This window comes from Neopelma chrysocephalum, unplaced genomic scaffold, assembly GCF_003984885.1.
Source record: "Neopelma chrysocephalum unplaced genomic scaffold, ASM398488v2 Primary Assembly neopelma1_24, whole genome shotgun sequence".
In the NCBI taxonomy this organism is placed as follows: Eukaryota; Metazoa; Chordata; class Aves; order Passeriformes; family Pipridae; genus Neopelma; species Neopelma chrysocephalum.
Window position 1 is genome coordinate 30,677,871 of NW_020897693.1, and position 19,321 is coordinate 30,697,191.

The 19,321-nt window shown below is 34.4% G+C and overlaps 1 protein-coding gene across 8 annotated transcripts in view; it reads left to right on the forward strand.

The window, feature by feature from the left end:
• NPAS3 (neuronal PAS domain protein 3) overlaps positions 1-19,321 on the forward strand; it is a 621,722-nt gene that overhangs the window by 314,709 nt on the left and 287,692 nt on the right. The window lies entirely within an intron of this gene.

Sequence of the window (19,321 nt, forward strand, 5' to 3'; positions counted from 1 at the left end):
GTATTTCTCAAACTATTTAGTCTCATGGTAAAAGTCATCATATTCCAGGAAGATTAAACTGAAAAACAATGACCTGATGGAAACATCCTTATGTATGCTTTGTTTTGCCAGGGTTACTACAGCCTTTCTTACTTTGCAGTAATCAAACGTGGAGTAGAAGCAGTTAAGAAGAAAATGTGATGTGTTTTTGCATTAAGGCAAACCTCAGCCCTATGGAAATAAAAACCGCAGTCTTTTCTAAGCGTGGCACTGAATAACTGCTCTTACTTAGCAATGTACACAGCTTCTCAATGCAAATATATTGCCTGGTGTATTATCTTTTGAGAGGTACAAAAGAGGGAAATTAGGATATTATCATGAGAAATATTCCACTTAATTTGAAATGATTGAGAGCTATCTCTCTGTACTAACTCAGCTGTGGCGTTCAGAAGCACTATGGATAATGTCAAATTTTTCACATCTTCATAAAGTAACTAAATGCAGAATAGCAACAAAGATAATTTTGGGAAAACAAAAAATTAACTGGTAGAATTAATTTTTCTTTGGAACAAAAATAATGAACTAAATTATTTGCTTAGTTGTGCACTCTTGGCAGAGGTCTGGGTCAAGTTTTTGATTCTGTAAGCAACTACTTTTGTTGTAGTTACCATGTTAGAGATCTTCTCCAGTATCTGCAGTACTCTCTTTGCACATTAGGCTTAGCACTGTTATGCTGTCTCATACATGTAGAAAAAAAGAAGAAAGAGCAGTTTTGTGATACTTCAGTTAATATGATTTGTCATTTTTTTGAGTGTGTAAACATATCATAGATCCTAAATGCATGTTTTTTACAATATTATTTATACCTCATAAAACATAATTGAGACTGATTAATATACACTCCTTAAGTATTAAGTGTTACTCTTATGAATGACAATGAAAAAACCTAGGATGGCCACTTTGAAAACTACCAAATATTTGAGTTTTTCTTTCAATGGATACTAAAACAATCAGTGACTTTCATGCTTGTTAAAACTAGATCCCCCTTGTGTTTTTCATTTTTTGTACTTATTTGTGATAAATTAAGGTGTTTTCGGGATATAACTTGTATCATACTACTACTAAAAAAACCCCTGTATGGCACTTGTACCCATAACTGAGGATTTTCAATCAAAATTATCATCAGCATTGTATTGAATATCTGTTGAGGTGTGGCCTTTTCATAGGAGGTAATGCTTTTATCAAATTAGTCCCATTAATCTCTCAATTGATAATAGGAAGTTCCACTTTGATATTTGCAAGAGATAGACTGTTGATGATGGATAAAGGACAAAAAGAATTAATAGTAGTGGATAGTTTTTTCTATTTTAGATTTTGTCTTACTTTTGAAGAGTAATCGACCCTTGGGACAAAAGCCTGGGTCATGTATTCAAATACACCACTTCTAAACAGATCAGAATGAACTTCAAAGCATTGCCTTGTGGTCTTATAGGTAGAAAGATAATCACTAGAAGACAAAATTATTCTTAAAACAACAATCAGACAGATTCTGTCATGGAATACAGTTCTAATATGTTCTCATTTAGTCTGCTGCTCCTAGAAATTATTTTCAAATAACTATCATGATAAGTATTGTTTGCAAGAAAAGTAAACAACCTTGATTACACCTTAGGAATTTTGATTTCAAAGTCTGCTGTCTGAAGAAGTTGAATTAATAGTTTGTGTAATCCCTTTTGCTGTTAATATTTTGAAGACGGGGTTAAGTGTAAGCTCAGAAATTAAGGAGCCTCTCTAATCCTTTTAATATTTTGATACTTCAAAATTTATTGACAGACAAACGAGAAGCATAATATAGTATATCTTTAAAAAATGGATATAGTTTATTTATAGTGATCTTGCAAAAACAGAAATGCAGGTGCATATTGTGATATTTTTACATCTTGAGTCTACAAGTAGCTAGTATCAGTTAGTCATGTCTATGTATACATTATATATGTTAGTCATATCTGTATATTATTAAATCCATATACTTACATATAATATTTATCATTGAATGAAGAATGCTTTAATTGATGACAATTTTTTTTAATATTAAGGAATCCTTAACTGATGATTGATACAACTACTAAAGGTATTCTCCCATGTACAGTTAAGAAGTGGAGAAACTAGAAAATTAAAAAACTGCCTGTCAGAAGAAAAATAAAAGTCAAAAAGTTATTGATTTTGATCTGAGATCGCATTTGTGCCCAGTGATCATACAATTAGTTCTGTTTCATTGATAGTAGACTTTACCAACTCCAAAAAAATCTACACATTTATACCTTTGCATAGATCCAGAGATGGAAAATTGAGTAAAAACACTGATAAAAGGAAATTTAAAACTCCTAAAAGACTTCACTTGCATAAGGCTGCATGCACCTTTGCATTTGTCTTTTGTACAAATCTAGATATCCACAGAGGCTTATACTTTGCTTCCATATGAAATGCAACACTTATGCACACTCTCATTAGGTGGGTGGTGAGTCACTGGAACAAGTTGCCCAGAGAAGTTCTGGGTGCCCCATTGCTGGGAGTGTTCAAGGCCAGGTTGGATGGGGCTTTGATCAGCCTGGTCTAGCGGAAGGTTTCCTGCCCATGGCAGTGGTGTTGGAACTAGATGATCTTTAAGGTCCCTTCTAACCCAAACCATTTTAAGATTTTGTGCTATGTCAAAAAATCTCCAAGCCACATCTGATTGCTGTATATCATGCTGAAGAGGTTCTCATGCTAGGTTTGAAGCCAAAGACACTATCCACCGTGTGCTTGTGGAAAAAAAGACACCACAAAACATGATTGCCTGGACTATATTATGTTAGATACTTCATCTCAGTGCAATATCTTTTAAATGTTTTCCAAGTAAAATCACCTGAATTATGAATGGTGGAATAGCATGTAATGAAGGAGAAAATTGGTTAATAGCAATATGTTAATTGATTTTTGACAAGATTTTTGATTTGCCAAATTATGTGCTTTGCTTTTGTTATCTTCTACATTCTTTTTCTCCTGAAAAGTGGTGTTATAATGTGAATAGACATTTTCAGTTTTACATATATATATATATAAATAGATAGATATAGATATCTGTTTATCAAATAAATCCAGTAAAAAAATTACTTCTGGTACCTACTATTAAAAATTTGGCTGAAACTGGTTTTAAAAATTAGCAAGATTTTCATCATTTTTTTCAGGGCCCCTGAATTTTTTGTGTAACTTCATTGCTATTGAGAAGGTGTGGAAAAGGGTCAGTAACCCCATATTCTTCATATAATGAGGAATAATCAGGAAATGTAGAACTAAATATAGAGAAAAGGGAAAGTTAGTGAATATATTTGCATATGCAAATTAGCTTAATTGATACTGCTTGCCTCTACAGGGATTTTTCATTACAAACTGGAGTGCTACATTGTTCAGCTCATATTGAGTAATTTAGTAACTAATGAGACCAGTTTGCACTAATTTGCATATGATAAATGAGCTTAATTGCAGTAAATAACTTGGAGGCATAATTACTTAATTTTCCTGTGTTGCATGGCTTTTAAGTTCACGTATGAACAACTCAAGATAATTTTGCATATTTAAATTAGTTGCTTTTAAAATTCTTGAACAAAAAAGAACACACCTTACAATTTGAACTTTAAAACAATTAAAAGTAAAATGTACAGTATTTTGAAATAAAATCTAATATTTTTAAAAATATATATTTCTTCCTTTAAAAATAGCAATGCCTTCTAAAAGACTTAATATTTAGAATCAATCACTATGGAATAGTTTTAAAGTCAGGCTCGGATAGAAAGATGGTATTAGTAATAATAATAGGAGTGTGTATATGAAGTGTAGTGAGCAGTACACATTTTGTATTCCTACGTACAAGAGTGATAACTTTCATAATTGCATTCTTTGCTTCAGCAGTGGCTACTCAACTGTTAAGAAACCGTAACACTTTCATATAGCATTACATTACCATACACAGTAACTTAGACACTAGTTGTCTTAAATTGTTTATACTCTCCTACTTCTGCCTCATTTTGTGTAAAGAAATCCTTAAATTGGAGAGATAGTAAGTGTCAGTGAAACAATATTTTTTTTGTAAGCTTATTCAGTCATGAGCACTGGCATGAATAAACCTTACAATGTAGATTTGCATTATGAGTTTCAAAAAACACAAACAAGCAAAACAAATAAACAAACAAACTAAAACCAAATCCAAAATCAACCTAAATGGAAGATCTTAGTTAATTTCTTCCATGTCCCTGAAGTTATTGCACATCAGATAATTCTCTTAGATTTGATAGACTTGAACTACAGAACTAGACAGAGAAAAAAAGCGAACCACCAATCTCATTCAGTCCCATAGCAAGATCTGTAGTGCATCTGTGATTTACAAGCGGATGACAATTACCGAATTCTCCATCTGTTCCATAAAGGTGCCCACCTACCTTCCTAGAAGTTTTTCATAAGGCTTGTTGAATGTTATCTTGGAAACTTTGTGAGACTTGCATTTCCCTTTTACTTTATGTAGTACCTTTATCTCCCATTAAGAAAGTATTTTGTGGGGAACAAAGGTCTTTGTAATTGCAGTATCAGATTCAGTGAGAGAAAAAAATCAGATTTCTATTAAGATCAAAGGAAAGACAACCTCAGCGAAAACTGTCTGACCCTCTAAGTTGTATTCTTCATTGAGTCAAGACTCACAAGGTACAAACCACTTAGATTGAGTGAAGTGGTTCACAATACAGAGAGGATACCCGTAGTGGATGTCCAATTGTGCCCAAGATGACCCAACAAAATCATCTGTAATATTCACAAGGCCTATAAGCCCTTGTTTTACTTTCTAGAAGACTGTATCACCACAGACTTGATCACGTAATGTCAATCTGGAATGGGAGCTTTGAACTACTTGGGAGCTACACATAGCTCAGATGCTGCAGTTTGGCTTTACTCCGTGCAGTGGTCCCAAGCTTTCCATGTGTGAAAGGCAGCATTATATTTTGTAAACATATTTCACATCCTTTTCGCTCCACTGGAAGCCTTGAGTTGTGGATGGAACCTCATGGAGATTTAGTTGCCTCTTTATCTCCATCCTATAGAGAAGCCACAGGTTATTAGACCCATTGATGTTACTTTAGCTTTTCTGTATTTAAAGTCAACAAACAAACAAACCACCACCCAAACCCTGTGGATGCAAGAAGCCTGATGAATTGCTAGTATTGTGAACAATTGAACAATGTCCCTCATCCTAACAGTTTTATATTCTTTTTTTAATTACTTTTATTAATATATACAACACTGTAATAATTAGACTAATATGAATCTGTACAAATATATCTTGTATGTCAACTTAGTATCCTACTGTTCTTCAGAGAGGGGCCCTCATTAATTGTGAGGTAAATGTGCAGGATGAATGTTACATCTGTGTTTTCTAGTGAATAGTTCTAGGTGATGCCAGTACCATATAGAGTAGCTTAGACTGTACCAGAGCATGTCAGATAAGCTAAAGTTTCTCAGGAAAGAGGAAAATTAATAACAGTCTCTTCACTCCAAATGAGCACTCTAACAGTTATCTGTTTGCAGGTAGCTAGTACCCCATCCACTTGCACCCCTAAACTAACATAACTCTGTGTCTACAATTGTGTTCAAGGAGATAATCCCATTCTACTCTTTGATGTGAGTAATAGCTGCAAATAACAGTTTGTTAATAAAGATTGTTAATATCTCAGTAGCTATGAAACAAAAGGCTTTTCCACATCTTCAACCAGAAAAATTGGAAGTTGTTATTGGGAAAAATGTTTTCACATTCTCCTCAAATTAATTCAGTTTCATAATCCAGTTTATAAATTAGTGTTATCAGATACAGAAGGTGTAGAAACACATACCAAATTTGAAGGAAATTTTCATATCGGACTTTTTTCTCTGTTGTCCAAATTACTCTTGTCCTCCATTTCTGTTATTATTTTTGTATAACTATTGACACACTCTATAGAACAATCTATCAAGCTTTGCATAGACAAAAAGCAGAAAGAATTCAGTATACAGTTTCACTACAGTATTTAGTCATGTTTGGAATATGTTGCTATTTACCTATAGTAACTAGATTAGAATATAATAGGGCAATGACACTATTAATTTTTTCAAAATACATCTTGCTGGAGACCATGTGGGTAAAGTTCTCCATACATTGTAAATATGCATGTTAAGCACGTAACAAGTGCAGATTGAGGACAATCTGTGAAAATGTTTTGTTAAGGCAAATTAGAGATCAGTGAACAGAGCAAGTTATTTACATTTCTGTAGTAATGAACGATTGTGGATGAAGGTACAAGAGTTGTACACAATTAACAGAACAGAAGTTTCTCTTGTAGTGTAAACAAGTACCAACACTTTGCCCTGTAAACACACTGTTAGTTAGGTATTACAGTCAACAAAACAGTAAAAATAAATATAATTGAACAAGAAGATATATAGTTCTAAAATTTTTCTTTCCCCACAAATATTGTGTAAAATTTTGTAGTGTTTTAATTAGATATAGGTAGGAATAAAACAAGTGCAAGTTGGCATTAAGTTTAGAGGCTGGCTAGGCTTAAGCTGAGTGGAAATCTCATTTCTTCCAATATTTGAATTATTATAGGAAGTCCCATCTGACAAGAAAATTTAAGAAGTGGGAAAAGAGAAGGGAAGTCTTGGAGTGCTATAAAATATTAGGGAGAAGATTTATCTTCTCATTTGCTATTTTCAGTCATTCTGAGTATTACATAATGAGGTTATCTCTGTATAACACTAGTCAACACAGAAATAATGACACAAGGCTAAAGGTGATGAAGCAGCAGATGGTAGTATTGATGGAGGATTTTTCCAGGCTGAAAAAGATGTTAGAAAAGACTTCTACTGGCTTGGAGATTTGTGAAGGGCAATTGCTCATGGTGGTGTCAGTGGTACACTTTCTGAGAATGAAGACTGTTCAGCTTCTTGTCTGCATTGGGTTAAAGGGGTAGACTACTAACTGACATCTGTTAGCATGTGTAAAAGGCAGACAAATAGAAGAAAATGTGAAAAGTGACAAAACTTAGGACATTTTGAAGAGCATGGATCTGTGCTGTCTGAAAGTAAAGATTTTTGGGATCAGGTAGAGGTTAAGTTATGCATTAGTAGACAAACTGTAAGTGAAGAGATGAATTAAGAAGAAAGTTGCTACAGATCAAACCATGCAGCAAAGTGATCCTAAACTTTCTCTTGGAGATGAAGAGCCATGCATAATGCAACAAGACAGAATGAGTACATAACAAGTCAGAACTGAAGGTTTGGAGGTCATATAAAACCTCTATGAGGGAATGATTTCTATAAAGCACACATCTAGTCTACTTTATATGCTTAAATTTTGAATCTGAACCTTTTCATGGTCATGTACAGACTATTTTTATGAGTTTTCTTCCTGACATTAAGCAGCATCCAGAGAGTTTGGGTACAAAACCAAAGGGACACCAATTGCTTTCAACAGAATGCAGTCCAGAAATTAAACACAAGAAGGGAGAAAAAGAGGCATTTATTTAATCTACATGTCTATCCAAAATCAAAAGCATTTAGTATGCAACCATCTTTTCTCTAGAAAAGCTGACAATTATACAAAGTTCAAATTAGTCATTCAGAAATAGTGATGTAACAGTAATGAATGGGATGCTGTAATGCTTTAGTATAAACTGAACAGTGATAGATTTATGGTGTAAGAGATAGTATATACACAGAGGAAATTACAGCTTTCTAAAAGAGTTACAATTCTAAGTGGACAGGACCAAAGAAAATAATCTAGATTATTTTAAGAACAATAAATTAGGAACAAAATAAAAAAAAATAGTAAGATAAATTAAAAACAATCAGCATGCTAAATGTTATGTTGAGAAAAAGATAGACACACAGTCAGTTGGAAACAGTAATTTGGGATGACATGAAATATCCAGTTATTAACAGCTCAAACACGGCATCCCAAACACAATTTGAAGGCAGAAAGTCAGTGTAAATGTTGATACATTGTGAAAAGAGCCATAGGACTCTGGAAACAAAAGATTAATATCTTGCTTTTCAGTGTGCCTTTCTAGGGACAAAGCCTCTCCTTAGCAGCTTTCCCCTTGTGATTTGAGGATAGATGCTATTTCATCTTTCAGGAGCTAGTATATAATCTACATAGGAACCTGATCAAGCTTGATCAGCAGTTGCTCTTCAAGTATTTTGTAGATTGATAGTCTTCTCAGATGATCATCCTCTTGTAATAAAAGGATAAACTCTTGCACTTGATGTTAATTTATTTAGAACTTTAGAAATCTAATTTTGCATTTTATACCAGTGTAAGTGATTCAGAGTAGTGATAAGTATTTGAAGCTGAAATTAGGCAGAAAAAACTTTCTCATAGAAATTTTATTGTTGTGGGCCTCTATTCACTGTTGGGTGCTCTTTTACACTTTAGGCATGTGTAAATGCCATGGAAAGCTATGATATGCCTCTGGTGTTGCACTGGTTTAAATTATAACAGAGGTTAACTGGATACATTGCACAATTCTAAAAAGGGCTAGGAACAAAGCCTAGATCAGAATCTGAAAAGGTTAAAGGAGTTGTGCAGACAGCACTGTTACAAGAGACATCTCAGGTCCATTAGCTGGAACACAAAGTAAGAGAATTTCCTGGGTTCAGGAGACTCAAAAGGTGCTAATTTACATACTCCAATTTGTCCCAGTCACAGTAAATGCATCAGATTGACTCCATAAGGGCAGGACTTTCAATCTGGAGTTATGGCAAAGGTACAGCATCTGAGCAGTTGCTGCCCAAGGGGTTATATACTAAAAGGAGACTGGAGGAGGTGTGGGAAATAGCAAATTGTTTTGTAATTGGAGCTTGGAACAGTAGGCTTAAACCTGCATTTTATATGGCAACTATATATAAAAGTGTGCAGTTTCATTTAATAAAGAAATATTTGATCTGAGCAGGACACAGCATACAGTAGTGTATCATTTAATTCCTGAGAAAGTATTTGAAGAAAATGACATATCTCAGCACTGTTTGTTGACCGTATTGTTGTCACCTGCTGAGTGTTGTCATTTCCATAGCCAGTGGGCTGTATTGAATCAGACAGAGGGAATAGGTCATTAAAAGAAATGGAGGAGTTTCTGCAGCCTATAGAAGCTGAAGGAGGATTTTTTCTTCAGATACATCAACAAAACTCTATTGGAGTCTGCATTCAGCTATGATTTGGGGTTTTGCCCTATTTTTCTCTGAAGTAAGGTGGCTTGAAAAGTATAGACAGTAAAAACTAATATGTGGGTTCACCAGAAAGAATTATACCTTCTATGGTGTTTGCAAAGATATAGGTGAGGACAGTAAGTGTCCTGGTTTCAGAATGCCTTGTTTCATTTTTTTTTCAATCACAGCATTCATCAAACAAGGAAAAGAGTGTTGATTTTATATAAATAAATAAAAATGGGGAAAATTATATTTCATTGACATGCTGGGCAAGTTAACTGATATTTTTCTTCACTTTCATGAAAACATTGATGACAGTTTCAAAGATTACTATATTCCTCATTTCAGGCTTTATGAAAACAAAAAGCACTAGAAATAGGCTTTAAACATCCTTTGTACTCCTCTGCAATAGATGTGAAGGCCAGCACTATGTGCCCTCTTTTTCCCTGGGAGCTGACAAAGGGTAATGTTGGAGTCTGCATACAGAAACCCCTTAAATGGAGCACGGACAGCTGAGATTCATATGAAAGCTGTTTTGTTTAGGGCTGGTTTTAACCAGGTTATTTCATCATATCAGGTATCTGCTAGTCACTTTTTCTTTTTTTTTTCCAACTGTGAGGCCTAAATAAATAAAAAATTAAATATTGACATGGAAGCTGTGTGTTCAACCTTCCCCACGGCTATAGAAGCTGAAGCCCCAGACATGGTTCTGTTTTTCCTGGATTTTACTTGGAAAGTGCAAGCACCTTTACAGACTTATAAGTACATAACGTTTAAACGAATACAAATATTGTTGAAATAAATGAGTTAGCCTTGTAGAGCATGCTCTCTATTCTGAAGTATATTATCTCAAAAGTTGATTAAAAGTGGTTGTTTCTATTAGTTGCTGCTAAAATGTCACTGTATTAGAATTTCTACCTGTACAGAAAATTAAAAAGGGACTATGGAAACAAATGATAACATTTCCACAAGTGAAGTAGTTCTGTGTAATTACATGGCATCACATTTGGACACACACACACACACACACATTTAATAAGGTCACATAAGATGCAAATTGGTGCTCACTTCTGTTCATTAATTATGCACAGCACTTAGCCAATGAATTGTTTTCTTCTTTTACATTTTTTCCATTTTAAGTAGATTGCTATTTAGATATATACCATTTTACATTACTGTAAGACTATACCTCTTTGATTGTGTCTCATTGTATTCAGGTTGATTTAATGCATTGTAGATTCTTTTCTACGTATTATAGCTAGTGATTTAAAGTGTGCGCCATTGGCTTGCTTTGCACTTAGTATTTATTATTCTGTTCAATAGTATCTTCTCCTCATGATAAAGATTTTATTCTTTACGATTTCAGTCTTGGGGTTTTTTTTTAGCACAGAGATGGTGGATTATTTGCCTTTAATGCACACTTTAAGGAGAAAGAAAAATCTGTGATGGGTGTATGTCAGTGTCTAGAGTTCAGAAGTTGTCCTAACATTTCAACAGAGCCCTACAGTAGAGAACAGTCATCATTATGGAGGACAACTTCTTTGCTATAGCAGCTGCCTCCTAGCCCATTGATAAAGCCACTTAGCTTTTTGCTCTTCAAAAAACGTTAGGCTTTGAAGGGAGGCACTGTGGGACTGGTCAGCTTTCTTCAGCCTATCAGCAAGTACTTCTTAGTTTACTGTATGAAAAACAGTATTAGCTTTATTGAAAATTGATGAAAAAAAGCCAGAGTTTGAATGAAGGCCTAATATGTAACAAACATGTAGTAGAGACTCTCAGATTTCTTCTCAACAGTCTCAAAGAAGGTCATTTTCAGGTATGATCTAAACTGAAAGTCTGGACTCAGTGTTTCAGTATTCAAAGCAACCAAAATTTTACGAAATAATGTATTTCTATTGTGGTTTAGAATTGTAGTGTTTATTTTATAAAGTATATGATCAGCAGACAATTCTGGAAATAAGAGTAAGCCCCCTGTTAACTCTGAGAACAAAAAGCTTGGGACTATAAAAAGCGTCATTTTGAAAGACTGTCCTGCTTAACTTGGTGTCTTTTTTTTTTGTTCTCTCTCAAATAATTTTTGTGTTTACATGTCTGAAACAGTAATGATCAAGGCAGTGTTTTTCATCCTTTACAAATTATGTAGTCAAACAAAATCAAAGACAGAATATAATCCTCCCTTTGAAGAAAAAGTACTAGATATTCTACACATAAATAATATTTATCAAAATGTATATTAGAAGGTAGGAAACAGTTCAAATTTTCAACAATATAATATTGTATTAGTCTATCAAAACAAGAAAAAATTTCTAGTTTTGTCTATTATAAACCCAAGCTTAATGTCTTGAAAGTGAAAATTATGTTTTTGTGTCTAATTGCTTCTAGGTATTCATTTTTATGTTTTGTAGCTGGCACACAAAAATGGATTATTTTAGTTAGACACCTAGTTGTAGGGTCCTAGCTTTGCCTGTGAAAGATCAAACCTGTATGTCAGCTGGCCAGCAGAAGGTACTATACCTTCCTGTAGGAAGGTCTGCTCTTATCATTGGCATTGCATTGAGGGCATTGTAGGGATATTTATTTGTGTTGACTGTAGGTCTCTACACATCTGCGTTTTAGGATGCAGTAGTCCACATAAGGTTGAGCACATGCTGTGGGAGAGGAATGGGGTTGCTTCACATCTAGTCCTTGCACATTTAGGCTACTGACTTTGAACTGCCCCCCACACTTCCAGTGTTTGCCAAGACTAATTAGCAGCACTTGGCATTCATTCTACAAAAGTTTCCCCAACTCCCAAATAGATTATTCCTGATGAGGGTATGAATTATCTACATGTAGGAGGCTTGGCAGGAAGTGACTGTAGCTGCTATTTCTGATTTTAGGAGCATGTAAGCCCTTAAGCCTTGCTCTAGAATAACATTCAGTGACCTCCCTCATGGAGAGGCTGTGGTTTCGGTAGACTCCAAATTTAAATGGAAAGTGGTCTTTCCCATTTCTTAACTAAGGAAACAGTTAACATTTCTTAATTTATTGGTATCATCAAGCTTTGTTTCCAAGTACTAAGGTCAATACCTTTCATTTTCAAGCCAAGAGATAAAATCTCATACTTTTACAGAACAACTAAGGAAGAGACCAGTAGCAACAGCAGAACACAGCATTTTACTTAAAGAGCATTTTATTTTCTTTACTGTCAAGAATGTGCCTGCCAAGGGTGACACATGCAAATATCTAAGGAGGTGTCAATAATATATTGGAAAATTTTTACTTTTGGGGGTTTTTTACCTTTAAGGAGCATTTCAATTATGTGTGTTTTCCTCTTTATAAAAATGTCTTTGTGGTGTCATCCAAATCTTATACTCACAATTCCTGGCAATATATCTAGCAGTAAAAAATTGTTTAGGATTAAAACATAATGGATGGTATCAGCATAACTTCCCAGCCACTAGACAGGAAATGAACATTTCCACATTCTACAGATTCACTGCACCTGCAAGATTTCATCATCTGTGCCTAAATCACCAGAACAGTAGATATACTGGAATTAGTTGTGAAAAATGTGAAAGCATTAAGGGATGCATACTATGCTCAGATAGTACTCCTTAACAGAGAGGAACCACTCACTAATCCACAAAACATGACTAGAGGGCAGCAGCAAGTTGACCTGCAGCTCACAGGTGACCAGGTTTATCAGCAAAGCCATGATATCAGCAAATTTACCAGCAAATGACATGATACAGGCATCCTACCCAGACTTGGGCATATGGGTCCTGCATCTGTCAGTGTTACACCAGCAGTTGGCTCCCAACCTGGAGCAGATTCTGTATTCCCAATGAATTAGAGATCCCAGCCAGTGCAGTGGATAAGCCAAGTCTTCTGAAAGAGCGGTGTTATATTTGAAAGGCCAATTTAGGTCAGAAGAAGTCCTGTGAGATTGTATGAGGGTTCTCCGCATTCATGGCAAGATTGTGATGCATAAGGCTTTTTCTAGTTGTACAGGCTTGTAAAAAGCAGCAGCACAGTGAGGAAATGAGAGCATTTATAAATGCCAAAAGAAAAAAATACTTCTGAAAATCTGAAAGGATTGGAACTTACAAGTGGTTTTTTCTCACATGGAGAAGAAACTTTGTTAATATTTACCTGTTCATTTTCCTGGGAGAACTGGTGTGGGTTCCCGAGTCAGCCTTGATCTCCAGAAACACTGAAATAACTTCTCTTTAATAAAGAAGTTCTCTTCTTATGGTGTCCCAGTTTCATAAACTCTGTGAAGGCTAAATCCATTCATGCCCCACTGAACAATCTCAGAGAGTGAGAGAATCCTGTAACAGAGATAAGGGCTTCTGCCTCCCCTCTCCCTCAGTATTTTCTCTTTCAGGAAAGTTTATCCAATACTAACTTTCACTGGTTTAAGCTAGTGGGAGGGTTGTCTTTCAAAGAGTTTGAAATAGAAGTATCCATTAAGAATGAAGGCTTGACACCAAGAAGCATCAAGGGCACTCTAGGACTGAGAAATTTAGCGCATTGGCTTCCTTTATAGGATGAAGGTGTAAAAGAACTTGGAAACGTAAGATTAAACCTTCTTCTTTAATTGCCTGTAATCTACTTCAGAAGTATCTGTATACTGGAGTGAAGCATTCATTTTTTTGCCTGACTTAGATCTTTAAACTAAATTCACTGCAAGCATTATGTTGTCAAAACACCAGAGTTGATTTAACCCTTGAGTAGATTTCATCACAAAAAGAGAGGTGTGAACTGTGAACAGGGATACGCTCTTTTTTTCAGCTCTCCTGCAACGCTTTGCTTTTATATTTTTATTTTGAAAACTTCTGGTCAAGCCTTTCTAATATAGAATACATATGGCATATAAGGATTATTGGGAGCTGATGATCTAGTCTAGAGTGCTGTAGAATTCTCCTCTTTTCTAAAAAGATAGTGGTACTGGAAGGATTACTGACAGTACAGTGTGTACTTCATAGTTTTTTAAAAAAAAAGCGGTAGTCCTTTAAAATAAATAGGCAATAATTATTAATTCAATAAGCTAATACTATGAAAATTTTAGTAATTTGGAACTAATATGCTTAATATGCTTCTACCTTAGGGATTTCATTACATTTTAGCAATTATGTACTTTTATTTTACAATGCTGTTAATAAAAACAAGAATACTTCTCTTAAACGTGTGACTTTATAAAGTGTGTTTCTCATTTTAACCAGTGCCAATACTGATTAGCAGAAGAGAAGTTTTGGGTTTGTTTTAAAAGGGAAATGTTTCAAAATAAAAAAAAGAATCAGGAATATAAGAGGAAGAGAAAGTGCAATTCCCTTTTTTATTGTGTTAACCTACTAAGACACCATTCAGATATGTCTTTATAAACCTTTCTTGAGGTAAAAATACATATAATTAAAAAAAGAAACAAAACAGTCCTCTGCTGAGTTTGCTTTTTCTGTACAACAATAGACTTTCTTTGTATTTAGTTTAGTTTGTCACTAATGAATGTAGTATTCTGAATATTAGTTATTTCATTGTCCTGCTGTGATTTTTGACATTCAATTTTAGAGATGCTGTGGGTGTCTTATTTCTTATAAAACCTTTTATGCATTACGTAAGAAATAAGTGCTTAATATTAGGGAAAAAAAGGTAAATAAAACCATGGAGGTAACTCCCCAGAAAAATCTCTCATTGGAAAGTATTGACAGTGTTATTTTGCTGGTTGTGCCTTTTCATTAAACTGTATTCATGCCTGGTTTTTCTTACTACAGGAAAATTGTATCTTTTCTAGCAGAAACACTTCATTTAACTGTATGATGTCTGGGGCATGCAGAAGGCTAACTAGAAACAGAAAGCATTTCATAGCTATGAAATAAAGCTTTTGTTGTGAGTTACCTGTTAGAGTAAGTTTTCTCTCCTTCATGACTATAGAAAAAGCACAGAAATGAATCCTAATGGTCCAGAACTAGATTTTGTGAGTGTTCCCCACATATTAGCACATTAAAAGAGCTCAAATTAACGTGAATTTTATGAGAATAATTTAAGGGGTGGGGGAATATTTTTTCCTGATGAATGTAGCAACCAATTTATTGCTATTTAGTGATTATTCAAGTCTTCTATGTTTTATTCATATTAATTAATCTGTATATTCTACAGACACCCCAAGGAAAGGCAGACATGAATGCCTGTGTGCTTCACTCTGTTCTGTCAGGTCGAAGGTTCAGATGTGAAACTTCTTCATTGCCACTCTTCAAAATAAGAATATTAACAAGAAAAAAGTAGTGAACAATAATACAGTCTGAATTAATAGGATTGAAAGAAGTGGCAGGAATACAGAAGTTTCTATTTGGGAATCCTGCCCACAGAAAAAAAAAAGATACAGATGTGGAATTCAGCAAGCATTGAAGATGGCTACATAAAGATACAAGCATTTCTTTATGATCAAAATTGTTGGTTTGTGTTCCATCTGTGTGACTTCCTCGCTACAAAAGATCCTGAAGTGGAATAAGAAGTAAGCCATGTGTCAATGTTCTGGTTTCACTCTGATGTTCTGATTTTTCCCTAAATACTGTGTACTGTGAAATATTGCTGCAAAGCTAAACCTTTAGGTCATATGTGATAAATTTTTAGCTGATCATCTAAGTCAAATTCCTCCATGAACTTTATGCTGCAGGACCCACAGTATGTAGTTAATGGTATTTTATATATTCAGCCCAAATAAAAGATGAGAACACCTAGCACAGTAAATTAATGTAGTGTGGAAAACACTGAACACAGAGATTTTCTACAAGTAGCTGTTGTTTTTTACAATACAGTATAAAGACCAAGATCTTGTAGTGAACAGGCTAGCAGAATGAAGTCCGCTGAGAAATAAGCCGAGATGCATTTCTTCTTGAAATAAGTAAAGAACCATAATGATTGCAAAACCCATAATGAGAGTTTAATAGATTTTATTTAAGTTATTCATATAAATATAACTGAAATTTTACTCTGAAAGAAAGAACACTTTTTCAGTTGCATAAGAGAGCAAGATGGAGGAAATTCAGAGCATATTTTGAGGTAAATCTTTTCAGGATATGGAACTCACTGAATGTATGAAAATGCATTTCAATGCTAGGCTTAATTTCTATAAGTGCTACATTTTTTTCAAAAAGCGAAAGTTCTCAAATATAAAAAAATTGAACCCCTCAACACAACCTTTGAGTGGTTTACAAGCTTTATTATGTTAGAAAAGTATAAGCTAGCCAAGGTCCTAAGACCTTTTCCCTCTGAAATTTATGACACTAAGTGGAAGTTTACTTCTCTGACTTTTAATACTTTGTTAAGAAGCAGGAAATGTCATACACTGTGTGGACCTCAAAAATGCAAGTAATTCAGTCCTGTGTCTCCTCTCACCCTTTTTAGAACTGCATAATCCACTGACTTCAGTGGATACTCCTGATTTATATCACTATTAATGAATCAGATCTGAAAACTTTGCACTCATGAGAGCTCATACTGTCTGTCTGGCCAATGAATTATGATAAACTTGTTTGGAATTGTGTTCTGTGCTTCAGTTTATTGCTACACCTAAGTTCTTGGTTAACTGAAAAGGTGCTTAAATGATTCTCTTAATAGGTACCTGCAAGCAGAAACATAAAAGATTATGATAAGAATAATTAAAGAAATAGTCCAGGACTGAATTCCATAAGCTGCAGAGGTAAAATCTGCAAAAGCTTTTGCACAACCACCTAACAGCTTTAATTATACATAGAAAGATTTCCTCCTTCAAATGAAGTACCTCCTTTAAGAACACACTTATTAATAGTTCCCTGTCAATATAACAAAATCATTAATTAGGATTCATTTATGTCAAGAAAATTTCCTTGTTTTATTTTATGTGAGTGTATATTACTCTGATTTCTGCTTACAAGGAGTTATTTGCTCTTTAACTCTTTTTTAACTTTTGCAGTCTTTGTTGGTGATGTATTTTGACTTCAGGTCATGTGACAATCTTATCTTATTTAACCATTGAGCCATTTGAGATAGAACATTTTCTAATTACATTAACTAAACACTTCTGGACTGATTTGACTTGAAATATACCTGCCCGTTGTTATCACCAGGTTTTGTTTTGTTTTATAATTAATGAAGAAGCAATATCAGTATTTAGTGAAACTGTCACACAACTTTCTGACACCATTTTCCTTATACTGCTTTTTCCAGATAGCTTTGCAAATCTAGAAAATAGCTTTAGCAAAGAAAATTTCCTTGACAGTGGACTTATTTTGGGATGGTTGGAATTTTATTGATTTAATACTTTTTTCTAGCTTCTGTGATTTGAAACCTGGAATATTGCAACTTGGGGTGCTGGAATACTGGTGCCATTGAAAAAGATCATTTAAGTTTGGTTACAGTTGTTCTCAGAGATCTTTAGCTGGATTTCTTGGGTTACCAACGTATAAAAAGCCTGAAATAAATTCTTAAGTCAGTAATCACTTGCATTAATGTCCTCTGCTGGAATGTAGCCTTTTCTTTTATAAGATAACTATGAAAAGAATGAAATCTAAAGTGCCTGTAATGTAGCTTTTCCCCAGAAAACAATTCATCTACTGAAAATACCATGTCTGCTAGTATCAAGGGGAGAAGGAATATAATTAATTCATTGAGAACAATTGTGTCTATATTGCCTAGACTGTCAGGTCAAGATCTCTTATAAGAACTTTGCATTAATACTTATTTACTTCTAGTGGAGATTCAGGACTAAGTGCTGGGACCACATACTGCCATCCTTCTTCAGAATTGTCTCCTAATCAAAAGTGATTTGTGTCCTTTTTAAAATACTTTCTCAACATAATTTCTAGAAATAATGATTCTCTGTAAATATTGCCAGCTTCCTCTCTGAGAAAGCCATCTAACTGAGACTCCCTATTTCTGTTGACACTATGAAACTTCTATAGTCCTATTGGTTTGTTGCCATGGCATTCTTCTTTGTGTCACTGTCTGCAACCAAGCTATGATGCACTGATGGATTATTTTAATTCAGACTGTCCATGGTGTAAATGATTGTTTTAGTAAAAGAGGGAATACTATTAAATACAACTTTAGAGAACCATTATCCACAAAAGATTTTTAATTTTTTAAATTTATATTAAGATTTTAAAAAAGAGTACATTTTACAAGAGGAAATGAGATGTGTTTCTATCATGCCTGAGATATTTATCCACAGGATTTAATATAATGTAAAAAGATATTATGATAAAGTGAATGTAAACTTTAAGCCTCTTCTACAATGCTAGTAGTAGAAAAAGTAGTTCCTATGCATAAGAAAGTGTAAATCTCAATATTTGAAAAATAAAACAAAAGATTGGCAAAAGTTACCGAGTGAAATGCATAGACCAAAGTTCTTCAAATTTGAAAGAATCACTTCTTGTTTTTTAACAAGCGGCTACCAAGTTAGTGAGTGTACCATTTTTAGCAGTAATTGCTAAAGATGTCTTATATAGGAACACCTGTTGTTACAATAATTTCAGTGCAGTTATTGATTGTATCTGCCTTCTCTGGAAACTCAGATCTTGCCATGACCCAGAATTGCAAACGTAAATCTAAATTACATGCATCTCTCTCCCACTGAAATATACAGCTACTGTAAAGTTCTCTAGATCTGGACTGAGAGATAATTAACCTTTTCACTCAAACTAAAGAAAAAAAAATTAAAGTTGAACTGTATTTTTTATTTAGGTTGGCAGTGCCCTCACACCAGTCAGATTTAGACTGACTTCTATTGATGCATTATGTTCTATCAGACATCCATTCAAGGTGAATTTAGGGTATCACAGTCATCTTTGAGAGCTGATGAGAACAAATACTGACCAGGCATTCCAGAGGTTCAAAACCTGAACTTGTGAAACTTAAACTGAAAGGCTCAGTTTTAGGAGCTGTAAACCATTACTGCAATCTTACTGTGTCTGTTGTCTGGTTGCCAGGTGAGAAAACAAGCCATACTGTTACCCCTTGAGAAGAAATTCTGAGTGGGTTTTTAGAAACAGTTCCACAGTATTGCGTAAAAATTTGATGTCTTGCATTTTATACTAATTATGCATTCAAGGGGGAAAATTAC